Consider the following 14797-nt stretch of genomic DNA (forward strand, 5'->3'; position numbering starts at 1 on the left):
GGGAAGTTTGAACTGAAAGGAGAATGGCTGACTTGCTTAAAATCCATTAAAGGTTGCTTCTTGGTGCTGGTGAAGGATGGATGAGGCCCCAGAGAGAATGAGCATTTGAAACAACTTTGAAAATGGAAGCAGTGGGGTGGGGGGGACAAGCAGACACCTCCAGTTTTTAGAACAGTGGGATGAAAAGTTTAAAACAAATCACCTAGAATCCGATGAGGTGTAAATACAGCCAAATGTGTTAAACCATGACAACAATCTCAATTTCCTTCCACATTAGAATAGCAGACAGTGTCGATAAGGAAGTGGTAACTTGTATTTTCTCTGCAGGAGAGCTTCTTGGTACTGTTTAGAATAGTTTTTGCTTTTCTTAAGAAAAATAAAGTTACACAATGAGAGAAGTCTTGTGGGAAGAGGCTCTAAGAGTAGTTATCTGAATTTCTGTGAGGTGGGGAGGGAATGCAGTGTGTGGGATTCCTTGGGAGGGTGTGGTGGGTCTGATGCCTGTCAGCTCATAGAGCAATAATTTTTGTGAGGAACTAGAAAATGTGTACCGCATTTCTAGGCCGTGAACAGCTGGAAAGGCTGCAAGCACTTGGATGAAAGGATTAACAGTCAAAAGAATCCTGGCAATTATAAGAATTCATTTGAATTAAGTGGGATTCAGTTCAAGGACAGGCACAGAGTCCTGTGACGAGGTATAAATTATGTGCGAGATGAGCAGATGAATGAAGAGCTAGGGGAGTCTCTCAAGGAAGGACGTGGGGTTATGGTGAGTGACAAACTGAGCAGCAGCTGAGGACATCACAGTGGTGCAAGAATGAGCAAGAACAGAGGCTGCAAAACACCAGAAACCACCCTGCTGCTGTGATTGGCACTGGTGTAGCTGCAGCATTCCAGACCCCACATGGAGGTGTGGGGTGAGTGATGTTCAGAGATCTGGAGAACACAGGCAGTGAGGAAAGGCTGGAAGAATTAATCCATTTAATCTAGAGATAAGACCGCTACAGAGCTGTGAGAGTTCATAAAATAAAGTAAAATGGTTGCCTTAGAGAAGTGTGGCACACACAGCACAAGAAATGATAGGCTTAAACTCCCCCAGAGGAGTATTGTATTAGTGGGAAAACCTTTCTATCAGCAGGGCTGCATAAGCTACTGACATAGAGGGTTTTTTGTGGACAGGGTAAATAAATTTTTGGAAAAAAATAATTGTGTACCATTGGTATTGGAATGGGACAGAGAATGAGTAAAACTGCAATTGATGCTTTTCATAAACTTTTTTCTTTCCAAAAAAAGAGCCATAGGCACATGTCTGGGCACTATAGGTATGTGCAAATAGCCAGTTATTGTGTTTTGTTTTGGTCAAAAAAAGCAGTAACAACAAGAAAAGGAGAAGTTCCTGCTGTCCCTAAGCTGGTGGGAGACATTCAGCCATCCTGTGAAATTTATTTTGGTAAAGGGGTGATGAGAAAAACAAGAGAATGAGATTTTTCTCCTGCTGATAGTTGGTTTATGCAAGCACCAAGCGATTCTGCTAGTCTTTTGCTGCTCTAGTCATTGTGGTTGTTTGTTTTTTTAAGAGAGGACCTTAAATCCAGGTGCTACTTTTCAGGGTCAGCTCCAATGTTCTGCAGGGCACTGTGCATGGCATGTCACAATGCAAGCCAAAAACAAATGTCCAACTTGCAAGTTGTGATACTTCAAGTTAAAGCATGCCCCTGTGCTGGATTTCTAGATCTTGCAAAGGTAGCATCTTCTGCTTGAAATCGCAGAAAATCCCAAATAGACCTAAATTCATTATTGTTTTTGAAAATACAAGGTATTCAGTAGTTATGCAATAGAGATCACCTTGATTGTAATTACATGAATCAAAATTAGGCTAATCAAATAGTTCCTTATGATTCTTGTAAGTAAGATGCTAACAATCTCTAACAAAAGATGCTAACAAAACTCTAGCAAATGTAAATAGTAATTTAACTGATTATAATGACATATTCTTGTGTGACTATATCTTTTTAGAGATTATTCATTATACTTTGTTTCTGTGTTGAGAGAGTTTAATCAGCTTGGAGAGGGCCAACTCTGTGTGTTGCTGGACTCTACCTGTAGTTTGTTATCCTGGGTGCTTTGGAAAGCAACCTGTTTTTTTTTCTTTTGGAAAATGAGGTACAAACAGTAGAAGTGGAAGTTAAGCACATTTAATAATTAGAGCAGTCTGAGAATCTTGGATTAAAAATCCTGTGGGATCTATGGAAGCCAGTTTTCTTCCTCCTGTATAATTCTGCCTTGCTTTTTCTATATTCTGTCTGAAGGGGGAAAAATGATGTGGGTATCTCAGGTAGATGGTCTGGTAAAATGGAGAATGATTTCTACTTAAAAGAATTGACTAAAGATGTTTCTTAAAATGGGGCCATCATGTTGGATTAGTGTTTTGTACCTTATAGTGGCTGGCTAGTGAAAACAACCCTTGTGCAGTGTAAGGTAAAAAAATAATGGTGGACATTTTGTTTTAATTCATCCTATGAGTTTATGAAAGCTCATTACTCCAGTGCTAAAAATATTGCCAAGTAGCCTTTTTAAATGTAATCAAACCCCTCTTCTGATACTAATCCCTCTTCTTCTGATGCTAGTCTATCAGTCTAAAGAATTGTATTGTTTTTGATGATGGTGAGAAATAGAGTATGGAAGCAGAGGACTGTTTTGCTTTGAAGGATGACTCTAATTACAAAGTGAAGCTGTAAGTTACACTGTAAATTACAATCAAGGAGACAATGGGAGATCTCATGTTCGGTTCCCACTAGAACAGTCTGTAGATTGTTAGTATTTCTCTGGTTATGGAGGATGTAAGAGATTATTTTCTCACAAGATTCCAGGAAATTGATGAAGTCTGTGGTATGACTCCCATTGACTTACCATGCCAGAAGCCAGAGTGCTGCTTATGATCAGGATATGAAAAGTATACAAGTGATGGGGAAAAGGGCAGCATGGAAAACTCTATAATGTTTTATGAACCCCCAATCTGTAACTTTTTGTTTGCTCTCAGTTATGCCTGCATGCACCCACAGTTTCTGTGCTGTTTTGAGTGTCTGTATGACACAAGTGGAACAGTGTCAGAAAACACAGAGCTGTCTTTATAATATACTATTTGCAAGAATTGTCTCCCTCACAAGGGAGTGAGATGGAGAACCATCTTTCTATACATTTCTATGGGTCTTTTTATTTCAACTGTGCTATCAGAGCGAGATAAAAGAGTTGGTAATTGCATGTGTGTTCAAGTGTGGCTTGGAAATGTTGAGTAAACTGGACTATTTCAAATGAAATGCAGCAAAGGATTTGAAATTTAAATTGCAACATGGAAAGAATGTGATGAGGTCTATTCCAAAAGGAATGGCTTAAATGAGGAAGTGGTTAGAAGCTGGGACTGGAGCTCTGGAGAGCTGGGTTTGGGTCCTGGCTCTGCTGCATGTTGGCTGTGTGGCAAATCACTTACTCATGGGTTTTGCTGTTCATTCTGACTTTGTGCTCCTTGGTGTAGGCACCAAGTCCCAGTGCAAGGGTTTTGGTATGTGGCACATTGGGGCCTCTTCTCATCAGAGGCCTCTGGATGCAGATAGTTTGGTGGATAAATTATGACAATTATCAATGTGCCTGAAATTAATTCAATAACCCCTCAAACTGAGTTTTTTGGAGTATCTGGAAGGATGGCATGCAAAATAATTTTCCAGTAAATGAGAATTTTGGTTATCCTGTAGCATCCAACTAAGCAGCCAGAAGTTAGTGCTGTCTGAAGGAAAAGGGGTAAAAGTGAACTTGGACTCATTGGCAGTAATGGCTAAAGCAAATGCTACTCCCACTCCAGAACACTGAGAAACTTTGGAGGAGAATGAAAAATATGAGTCCAATTTCAATGCTTTGATACTTGTTTCTCATTCCTATCCAAGATCTAGAATGCAAATGTCCATCAAATGCAGTAATTTTAATGAAAATACTCTGGCTTGACTGCATGGATAATTTCAATCTGCCTTCACACTGTTGCTGCTCATACTGGATTAAATAATCAGACCAAAGCCAAGCTGTTTCAGTACCAGCAATTAAAGATGATTAGGAAGAGTTTGCTGTAGTTTTGACTGCAGGAGGGTAGGAACATGATTGTGCTCTCTGGCCAACAAGACACTTTCTCGATTACAAATACCAGGTAGCCTAAGAAAGGATTTCTCATTAAAAGGCTTGTAGTAGCTTAGACTTCATCCTTGAATCATCTGTACTCTTATTGAAATAATTGTTGTATTTTTCAAATATTAGTTAATAGTAGTTTTGAAGCAGTACTTTATGGACTGTTAAATTATTTATATGTTACTTTGTAACTCTTCTTTATTTAACTTGAAGTTGTCATGCCAGATTTATCAAGAGGCATTGGATGAATCCAGTGATACTGATTCATCTGAGATACATGCCTGAACCAATCCAACATGGCTGGGTAATAATAACTTTTTTCTTTTTTCAGTGTCTTGTGTTTGTTTGGATTCAGTTTTATGACTTGATATTAACTAGTCAAAATTATGGATAAAGTTAATGAATTTATTTTAATGAGAGTCTGGAGGATTAGCTACTGTAGGGGTTCTCTCTGCTCACTATCCTTATGTTTAAAGAAAAAAACCCTTCATAAAATGGGTATTTTTGGCAGGTTCAGCCTCTGATGCTTTGAAATGTTGATGACCCTGTTGATCCTACATTAGTGAAGAATTACAGTAGCCTACTCTTTGATGGATAATTGAAATTTAAAAAGTGATGCTTCTGCATCCTTGGGACATAATGGTTTCCTGTTTTACAGAGAGATTTGTGAAGGGACTAATCAAAGCTGCCCAAAACAGACTGAGGCTTTATAGCAAATCTGTGGCTTGTGAGGTTTCCTGTCTCCCCAGTTTCTGTTATTGTGGGACCAAATAATAAATGATGTTGTGATCACAATGTTTTTTTTGCTGCTACTTGGGCCAAAATATTTAGTCTTCTAAATGTGGATGAATTTACATCATGCCCACACTTTCATCTTTCACATTGATGGGTGAGATTTGTATGGATTTATAGATTTATCACAAGCTTAGTGGTATGTTAAGAACTCCCATGTGAAATCTATCCATGGTTTAAGTTTTAAAAAGTTGTGTTGGCAGCAGTTGTATCCTTCTAGCAATTGTGCTACGGAATGGCTTGCTCCTTAAAAATCTGTCCTTGTTTAGGCATCTAGGTAAGAGTTTGAGACTCTACAGTTGGGCACAATTACGAACATAAGTTAAAATTTAAGAAAATTAAGAAAAGTTAATTATAAAGGAAAAATAATGAAGCTTGAGGTTAAAGAAGGCTCAAGGCAATAGGTAAAAAAGGAACAGAAATTGCTAAGTAAACCAGGAGTGCCCAGTGCTTTTAAGATGATTAGATTTTAAATCAAGATCTCTGAAATAGAAGTGAGGATCAATGCTTGCAAGCATTTAACTGCATTTTCTGGTGTTTTTTTTTTTTTTTTTGTGATAAAAGGTGTATACTATTGTTTAAATGGTTTTAATCACATTGGGGTTGAAGTGACAAGTCCACTGAAACCCTATTTTATCATCTGTGTGGTGAGTTGGTTCAGAGCATATTTCTCGTCCTTGTCCCTGGAGAGCTGTCTATTTTAATATACTTGTTTTTCCTCCCAAGTATGCTCTGAAATATGGGGGTTTTTCATCATGGGCACCTTTTTCATAGTGTTGCTTTGATTTCTTGATAAGATCAGTTTCATTGGTTAATCAGGTTGGGGAAAATCATGATGTAGAGAAATGAGGCAGTAGAAAACAGATCTGCCATAAGATTAGGGGCTTGGCAAGCACTGCTGTTTACTGTACTGATAACCAAAAAGCTTTTTATTCCCAGATTTAAACAAGATCCATGTTACAGCCACACCTGCCTCAGAAGATTATTTTTGCCACCATGTGAACTAGAAAAAAAGTTTTGTAGGAGTGAAAACTAAAGTATTATCAACAAATTGTTTTGTTATTGCATATTTATACTTTGACCCAGTTTGCTATCTTATCAGAACAGCTGAAGGGCTAGAGCATGGTTTAATCTTGAAACTATGGCTTAAGATATTTTTAACTGTAATAATGGATTGCCAGAAAATCAGTCTGGTCACTGATGTGCTCTGGAATGTCAGAAAGGCTCTGCTGGGACATGGCTGTGGCTGAGGGAGGTGCTGCTACCGACTGTTCTTTCAGATGTTCAGACAATTTGTACACCACATGTGTGCCCTTGACTACTGCTGAGTGGACAGGTAGCTTAGATGGGAATTGAAAATACCTGGCACATTTGAGCTTTTGTTCATAGTAAAATGTGGGAAAACATTTCTTCACTGTCTTTTTTTATCATCAACTTGAGGCACCTCAGATCCTCTGAAAATACAGACCAAGATTTAATGCATATCCTTCTCTTGTGGTTCTCCAAACAGTGTTCTTCTGTTTTAATTAAATGATTAATCTATAACATTGAAAAATAATTATATCAAAAGAAAATATCTTCCCTGGGGATTATTTATGCTGCTGCCCAATGCTTTATAAGCCATCACTAGGAGAGCAGTGCCAGGATGATGTATGGATCTAATATATCAGCATGATGAGGTGGAGCTGGAAGAGAGAGGGTTGGAACTTTAATATTATCTGTCTTCCCACATTCTGGTTTCTAGGTTTATTTTTCTGTGAAGACCTGGTCAGTGTGCTCAGATTTATACAGGGCAATTAGAAGAAAATTTCAGTTGCTTGAGTTCATTAGCATGGTAGGTTCCTGTGTAATTTTTTTCATAGCTTTTGAGATGCCTTAGGATCCTTTAGATCCATTCTCAGCAGAGGTGAAAGAATTTAGTTTTATGGACTTACATCAATGCAAATCATTTTAAGCTCATAATAGTTTGACTTCTGAAAATGGTACAAACACTCCGAAGTGCTTAAGAAAATATGACCATTCTCACTGAAAGTCAACAAGATTTAGACTTTCAAAAGGCAAAGTACCTTCTAAAAATGGCACAGTACTACTTCCTGTGTTTAGGAAACTGTGGCTTACTTGTTAACCTGGTTTTGCTCTAAGAAAAAGTCTCACCAGCCCTCATCTGTTACCAGATTCCACACATGAGGATGAAATGTGAACATCCAGTCAAAATTTGGTTTTCATTTTCAGTGAGGTCTTATTCTGGTCAAAGTGAGGCCAGTTTGACCACGCATTTTCTCAGACCACATTTTTTTGCACATCAGTGGGCCTTTGTCCACCACCAGAAATTCCCCAAGAACCCCAGCAACCCTTTTATCATGACTATAGTAATCAAATGTAAGTAATAATTACTGATTATTATGCTGATTGTTACCTGTATGAGGGGATCTAGGGTACCCTCAGCAGCGTGATGGACAGCACCAGTTTGGGTGGGAGTGTTGATATGCTTGGAGGGCAGGAAGGCCCTGCAGAGGGAGTTGGGTTAGTGGGCTGAGGGCAGGAGATGAGGTTCAACAAGGCCAAGTACCAGGTCCTGCACTTTGGCCGCAGCCCTGTGCAGAGCTACAGGCTGGGGACAGAGTGGCCTGGGGCCACTGGGCAGCAGTGGTTGAAAGTGAGCTAATGTATACCCAGGTGGCAAGTGGTACCCTGGCCTGTGTCAGCAATAGTGTGGCCAGCAGGACCAGGGCAGAGATTGTTCCCCTGTGCTTGGCATGGTGAAGCCACACCTTGAGTGCTGTGTCTGGTTCTGGGTCCCTCACTTCAGAAGGGACATTGAGGTACTGGAGAGAGTCCAGAAAAGGGCAACAGAGCTGGTGAAGGGTCTGAAGCACAGGTCTTATGAGGAGCAGGTGAGGGAGCTGGGGGTGTTTAGCCTGGAGAAGAGAAGGCTCAGGGGTGACTTTATTGCTCTCTACAACTGCCTGAAAGGAGCTTGTAGCCAGTTGGTGTTGGTATCTTTTCCCAGGCAGCCAGATACAGGACAAGAGGATACAGCCTCAAGCTGCACCATGGGGCATCAGGAAGAATTTTTTCACAGAAATTGTTGTTGAGCAGTGGAACAGGCTGCTCAGGGAGGTGGTGGAGTCACCATCTCTGGAAGAGGTCAAAAAATGACTGAATGTGGCACTTAATGCTGTGATCTGGTTGTCATGGGAGTGGTCAGTCACAGGCTGGACCCTGTGATCTCAGATTTCCCAATGCAAATGATTCTGTGATTATGGCTTTAGGGATGAGCTGCAGACCAGTTCTCATTACTTCCTGTCATCCAGTCTCAATTGCTTTGGTTGAGATGTTGTGGCTGTTTGCTAAAGACAAACTTGCTTTGTGTCTTCATACATCAGAGAGTGCCAAATGGAAGGCACAGGTTACAGGAGGAGAGTGTAGGTGCACACACATGGAGAAGATCTTCTGAGCAAAAATTCCTGAATCTGACACTACGGTATGATGTCATGGGCAAAGGACTTCCAATAAGCAAATAATGCAAAATACTTCTTGTCATTTGTAGTGGGATTAATGAGATAAGAGGCTTCTCAAATTGAGGATGCCCTTTATGTGAGCTTTGAACCCAAATCCTGGAGCCTTAACAAATCTCCCTGCAGGCAGGAACAGCTTTGGAGCACGAACACATCTCCAATCTTATCTTGTAGATAAGATTATCTGATTAATTTAAGCTTATAAAACAAAGGTCCTGTTACTGTAAAAACTTGTCATGGTTGATTTTTGAAGGTCACTTTCTGCTATGGCAACAGAGAAACTGCTTGTGGAAGGAAGAATCATATTTGAACGGGGAGGCTACAGAGGTATAAAAAGAGGCATAAAAAGCTGGTCTAGAATTTCTTGAAGGTACCAGCAGTCATTTTATAGACCATTCATGATGGACCCATCCCCTCCATTTGATCTGACTTGTTTCTCCCTTGTTTAGACTTTTTTTTTTTTCCAGATGAAGTTGTGCTGTTGCTCAAATTAAACAAAAAATAACTGGTTAACCTGAAGCTGAAGTATTTCAAAAGCATTTACTCTTCCTGGTGAAATACACAGGCAATCAGAAACCACAGTGCTTTATCATGTCACATTAGGATGGATTGCATGGAAGGGAGGGAGCTGTCCATTGATGCACCAGGGTTATTGATGGTAGTAGGTGTGGATGGGACTTACATACAGGGGTTTTCTTCAGATATTTTTCTCAGATTTTGTGTAAGAGGATCCTATCTTGAAAGAGAAGAAAAAAAGACACTGGATGATTTGGTAGTCTCATTGGATCAGATCCCAGACAGAACCCATGAAGAGCTGGATTAAAGATGCATACAAAACAATATTGGGGTTCTCTGTTGTTGAATAATTTCTCTTTATGGTGATCACATTCATGTCCAGGGCAGGTTAAAAATGGAAGGTTATAGCAAAATGATCCCTATATATAATTTTAAAACAGAGTAAATTACACATTTTCCTTTATATTTGCCATCTGATCTGACTGCTCAGTTAAGGCCAAGTCACACTCTCTTTTGTTAGTAAGAATTTCATATGAAAGCCCAGAGCTGATCCATAACCTAAACCCTGTGTTAAAGTTCCCTGCTAAAAGCATTATTCCTCTGGAGATGTACATCACCCAATGGCTTTGCAGTGTAGTGGCTCTATTTACAGTGTGTTACTCTGTATTAGGTGCTGCCAGCCATCTGTAATGTGCACTGCAGCTTGTTATCACTTGCTTATGGGCATTAAAAAGACTGATGGACCAGATTCTTTTTTACAGAAAAGCCCCATTTTGTCACTGTCTGGTTTAAAGAGACTCTGAGCTGCAATTACTATGATCTATTTCTGCTTTATGGTCATCTGTACTTCTGCATTCTGTAAGGCATCCCAGCATAAACGAAAATGAGGTCACTGAGAATCTGCTCGTGTTCAGCTGCAAGGTGGACAAAAGATCTCTATAGAATATTAATAGAAATGCACCAGCCCTTAAATTTGTAATCTATCTTGTCTGCCTTGCAGATGAGGATCTCGACAAACTCAGCCCCCAGAGAGAATAGGTGATGTGCCTGCAGTGGGAGCAGAATCCGAGTCCTGTCACTAGAACCAAGCAGAAATATTTATATCACTGAGGGTGAAGACACATGTACAAAATGAAGGATTTTTTGAGCAGAAAGCAGATTTTTTTCCCCTACTGAATTCCCTTCAGAGGGAAGTAAATCTGATCAGAGGACCATCAGAAGACAGAGTTGCAGAATGCTATAGAACAACCCTCTTTCTTATTTCCTGATGCCCTTGATGTCCTGGGAATGAAGGGCATTCTGTATGGTTGTTTGCTCTGGAAATGCTGGGGTCCTGAAGCCTGAACCCCAAGACAGCAGAGAGTGTAGGGGCTGCCAGAAATTTGTTAACAAAGTTTTTGTATGGAAATTGCCTATTATCTATGCTTGCATATATCCATTTCTGCAAAAGATTAATTAATTTGCTGAAATTTGATAAAATGAGAAGATTCTCAAATTATCCTATTGTTGCTTCACTCAGCACTCACTTCCTGGACTTAATCACCCAAAAATCCTCTTCTGTCTCTCTTCCTTTTGGCTCTTACATGCACTGAGAGGAAATGCTTCAGCAGATAACTGATGTTTTTTCTCATGTCAGATGCTTCTTTATCTCCTTTATTAGGTTGTTGGAGGAAAATTGCCAAATTTTAGCACTCACTGATCATTACTCCATCATATCCCTTGGCTGCAGGGAACCAAGTCCCTACTGTACCGAGGCAGGAAAGTTGTAACTGAAATGTTTTGACAGAGCATTGGTGTGTCTGGAAATTGTTGCACACCTTGATGACTTGTGACTCTTGGGGGATGGCAGCAGTGGTGTAGAAACATTTGCAGTCAACTGTGCACCCATATGGAGAATTCCCATTTGGATCACAGTGTGTCATGTCTGTGGTGCTTCACACAGCAGAGCACAGTTGGGGGGCTTGGGAACAGCAGTGTGAGTGTTTTTGTTCTTTGTTTTCAGGAAGTTGAATGCCAGATCTGAAGCATCTCAGGTTGGAGCCAGCTCACCCTGCTGGGGTGCGCCATGGTGCCCATGCTGCCTGTGTGCCACAGTGCTGCTCTGCCCTGCCTGGGGTGCAAGGGCCCTGTAAAGGGACAAGGGGAAAGGACAGGGCAAACAAGCAGAATGCAAGCAATAAAGCTCCATTGTGCCTCCTATTTTTGCTTTCACTTTTCTTAGTCCTGCAAGTTAAAACTGCCTCTTCACACCACCCCTCTGTCCTCACAATTTTTAACTTATGGTTGGAGAACACAGTGTGATCTGGTATTTTTCCTTGTTGCATTGGGAATGCTCAAATTATTATGTTTATGGTCACTTTGTACACAAACCCAAAGAGGTAGGAAATTCTCTGTCTGGAAATGCCTATTTTGTAATAATAACATTCTTCTTCTGCAGTTGCCTGTGGTGCACTCTATTAAGGGCAGCATAGAATAAAACTTTTCAGGACACTCATTTGGGGATACTTGTGTCTCAGCAGCACTTGAAGAGGCAAATCAAATGTTTGCAGTGATTGGGAAAGGCACAGAGAGCAAAATTGAAAATGTCACTGTCCCACTGTATATATCTGTGATTCACAAACACTTTGATTACAGTGTGCTGCTCCCCTCATTTCTAAAGGATATATGAAAGCTAGAAAAGGATCAGAGAAGGGCAGCAGGCATGAAAGTGTTACCATAGATATGGAAAAGCTTCTGTGCAAGGAGTGACTCAGAACACTGTCTTTTCAGCATGGCAGAGAGAAGAGATGGGTACATAATGCCTGGGTAACTGGCTGGGCTGCCTGGGTCCTGCTGGTGGTACATGAAGCCAGAATCTGCCAGCCCTGGCTGAAGTAGGGACATGATTGATTGATTTCTTCTCTGTGCTGAGGTGCCATGGGAAACCCTGAAGTTCTGCTTAGGTGCTGTAGCAGCAGTCCAGTTCCTGTGTTTGCAGAAGTCCTGTAAAAGTGCAAGGCCTCCTGCTGTTACAGCTTGTTTTCCGGCTGCTCGGACAGGGAGGTTATGGATATGAATTCTAGACATGTCTGGAGACAACATGACTATTTGCTTTCTTTCCCTGACAGTTTTTTCTTTTTTGGTTTTAAATTGTACTGGCAAATCCCTACAGGCAATTACACCTGTATGTGGCCAGTGTAAACAAAGTGGAAGGTCACTGAGGTGGAACATAAGGTCAACTGAGACAGAGGTATTTTTTCTGTATTTTATGGATATGATTGCTTTTGGTTCACAAGGGAGATTGGTTCATGCTGTAATCAGCAGTGAGCTCCTCCTTGCATTCTATTACCAGCCCTTCACAGCAATGATTTTCTTGCTTATTTATCTTTTTTTTTATTACTATTTGCATTTTTCAGCTTATGACTTGAAATTTTGGAATTTTCAAAGGCCCATGACTGCTTTTGCTGTATGGCCTGCCTCTCAGAAATGCTGAGATTTAGAAGCTGCTCTTGAGCCCAGTGGGAGGTTTTGTTGCCCATCATTTCTAAAATAATGTTACCTCCCAGAAGTTGTGATACCTTCTGCCACTACAGCATGCTCTGATTTTTGAACAGCACTTTTCCCACAGGAAATGTAGGTAGCAGTTACCCACAAACCTCCATCTCATGGTGTAGCAGACTGCATTTATTGCTTCAGTGGTCTGGTTGAAGGATGCTGCTCTCACATCTACTCTTATTTCTCACTCTACAAACCTGGGAAATGTCTTGATTTTCCCTCAGTTTGAAGGGTACATCTCTATTTTGGAGAAAGTATGGGAAAATGGCTCTGTAAAAATAAATGCCATGGGAAAGAGTGCATAATGTACAGGTAGGGTAAATCCATCTCTCTTATGCCACAGCACTTGGGACAGTTATAATTGTCACTGTCAGGATCCATTGCAGGGTCAGTGTGCTTAGATCCTGCTCCATCCTGCTGTGGCCAAACAGCAAGGAAGCATCTCGGAGAGCAGGGTGTCCAACAATATTGAAAGGTAGCTGGTCCCAGCACTGCCCATTTGATCCCTGAGTAGCAGCACAGCTTAGGGACACCACACGCCTGCCATTGGGCACAAACAGCAGTGTCCCAAGCGTCCCTTATTTTGCTTTTGACAGAGCAGCTGTCTCTTCTCCTGTCTGAAGAAAATAGCTCTTGCCCCGATTAATAAACATGCATTGAAGCCACTAGAATATTTAGGGGGAATATCTTTTTGCACTTCCCCACCTGCATCCCTGCTGCTTAACAGCATCACTGAGCTGCATCCTGTCCTTCCCCTTCCCTATGCATCTGAAACAGCTCTCCCTGGGTAGCTGCAAACTCCTCTCTTTTCAGCAGATGAATAAAACATCATGGCTTGATGTCACTGTAAAACCTGCTTGGTTGGGCTTTTTAAATCCTCTGCTTGTTTATTTACTTATCTGTTACGTGCGTCACTAACAGAACTTAAATGTTATGTTAAAGACTGATATTAGGAAGGTTTGGTTCCCCCCCTTATTGACTGACTCCTGAATACCACAGGGAAATATTACAGCATATATTTTATTATTCAGGATGATGCTGACGTAGAAGTTCCCTGATTCATCTTCCACTATTCCTCTGACACTCAAGAAATTTCCTGCCTGCAGCAACTGTGATAAACCTTAGAGTTACTGTTACAATGTATGAGATTATAGGAATACATTATTATAAACCAGTGATATTTTTTTGTTAATTACATAACTCATGGCCTCTCTGAGTGGGTCTGTGCTCCAAGGCTTTGAAATGCTGAACACTGTAATTCAGAAGGGAGAGAGTTTCTATCACCATTTTATTACCATTGTATCTCAGATGTGACAAATGAATCACAATGAGTTTCTCAGGATGTGCTTGTTCTTGTCAACAAAAGCAAAACATGGCTCATCATGGCAAAGGTAGACTGACCCAAAGGTCTTAATCCCTATTTGAGAGCAGGATGATCTATCTGGTAAATAATTTATGTATGTTTTAATGAGGGGGTATGGCTAATGTCAGATGGAATCTCCTCTGGTTCCTGAATGCAAGAAGTATATATGTTGTTAATGGTTTGGGTTAGAGTGTTTTCATTTTTGGCTGAAGGTATGTAAATTCTTGGTGGAAATTTTCTCTTGTGCTGTCCAAATTTTATCACCAGGTCCACTTGATTCTTCTCTTTGCTTGTGCTTAAGTCATGACAAAATTCAGAGAATGAGCTTCTAATCTTATGGAAATCAATGAAAACATCCTGTTGCCTGCAAGGATACAGATGTTTCACTTGTATGCATCTCTATAATTTACACCAAGTAATCACAGGTTTTGTTAGCTATTTCCTGTAATTTTCTTGTCCCTGGATTTTTGCTGGTTTTTTGTCATTCTGCCCATTTGGTCTGTCCTAAAAGTAGGTTTATATATTTTATGGCATATCTTGTGTCTTTTAGGGATGCTCTAGTCCAGCTTTTTCCCAGATAGCATAAAATTTAGGTAGGAGATCCAGTTTCATAAAAAACCTCAATTAGTAAAAGTACAGACTATACTTGTTCCAACATGCAGGGAAGAAAATTATCTTACTGAGATGTATAGAGCCAAATAAAAGTAATGACCGTGTCCAGGTTTGGGTCTGCGCCCTCAAGGCCTTCAAAACTATAGTTTGTGTTGCTTTTGACACTGTAAAAATGCCATATATACTTATGTATGTGTGTATGTATGTACATGTGTGTGAGAACCCCGGGTTTGGTCTGGGTTCTTGTGTGGTGGTAAAGCTTCTCTTCTAACCTGTGTTCCTAAAGAAAAAC

The sequence above is a fragment of the Lonchura striata genome, chromosome 3 (assembly GCF_046129695.1).
Source record: "Lonchura striata isolate bLonStr1 chromosome 3, bLonStr1.mat, whole genome shotgun sequence".
In the NCBI taxonomy this organism is placed as follows: Eukaryota; Metazoa; Chordata; class Aves; order Passeriformes; family Estrildidae; genus Lonchura; species Lonchura striata.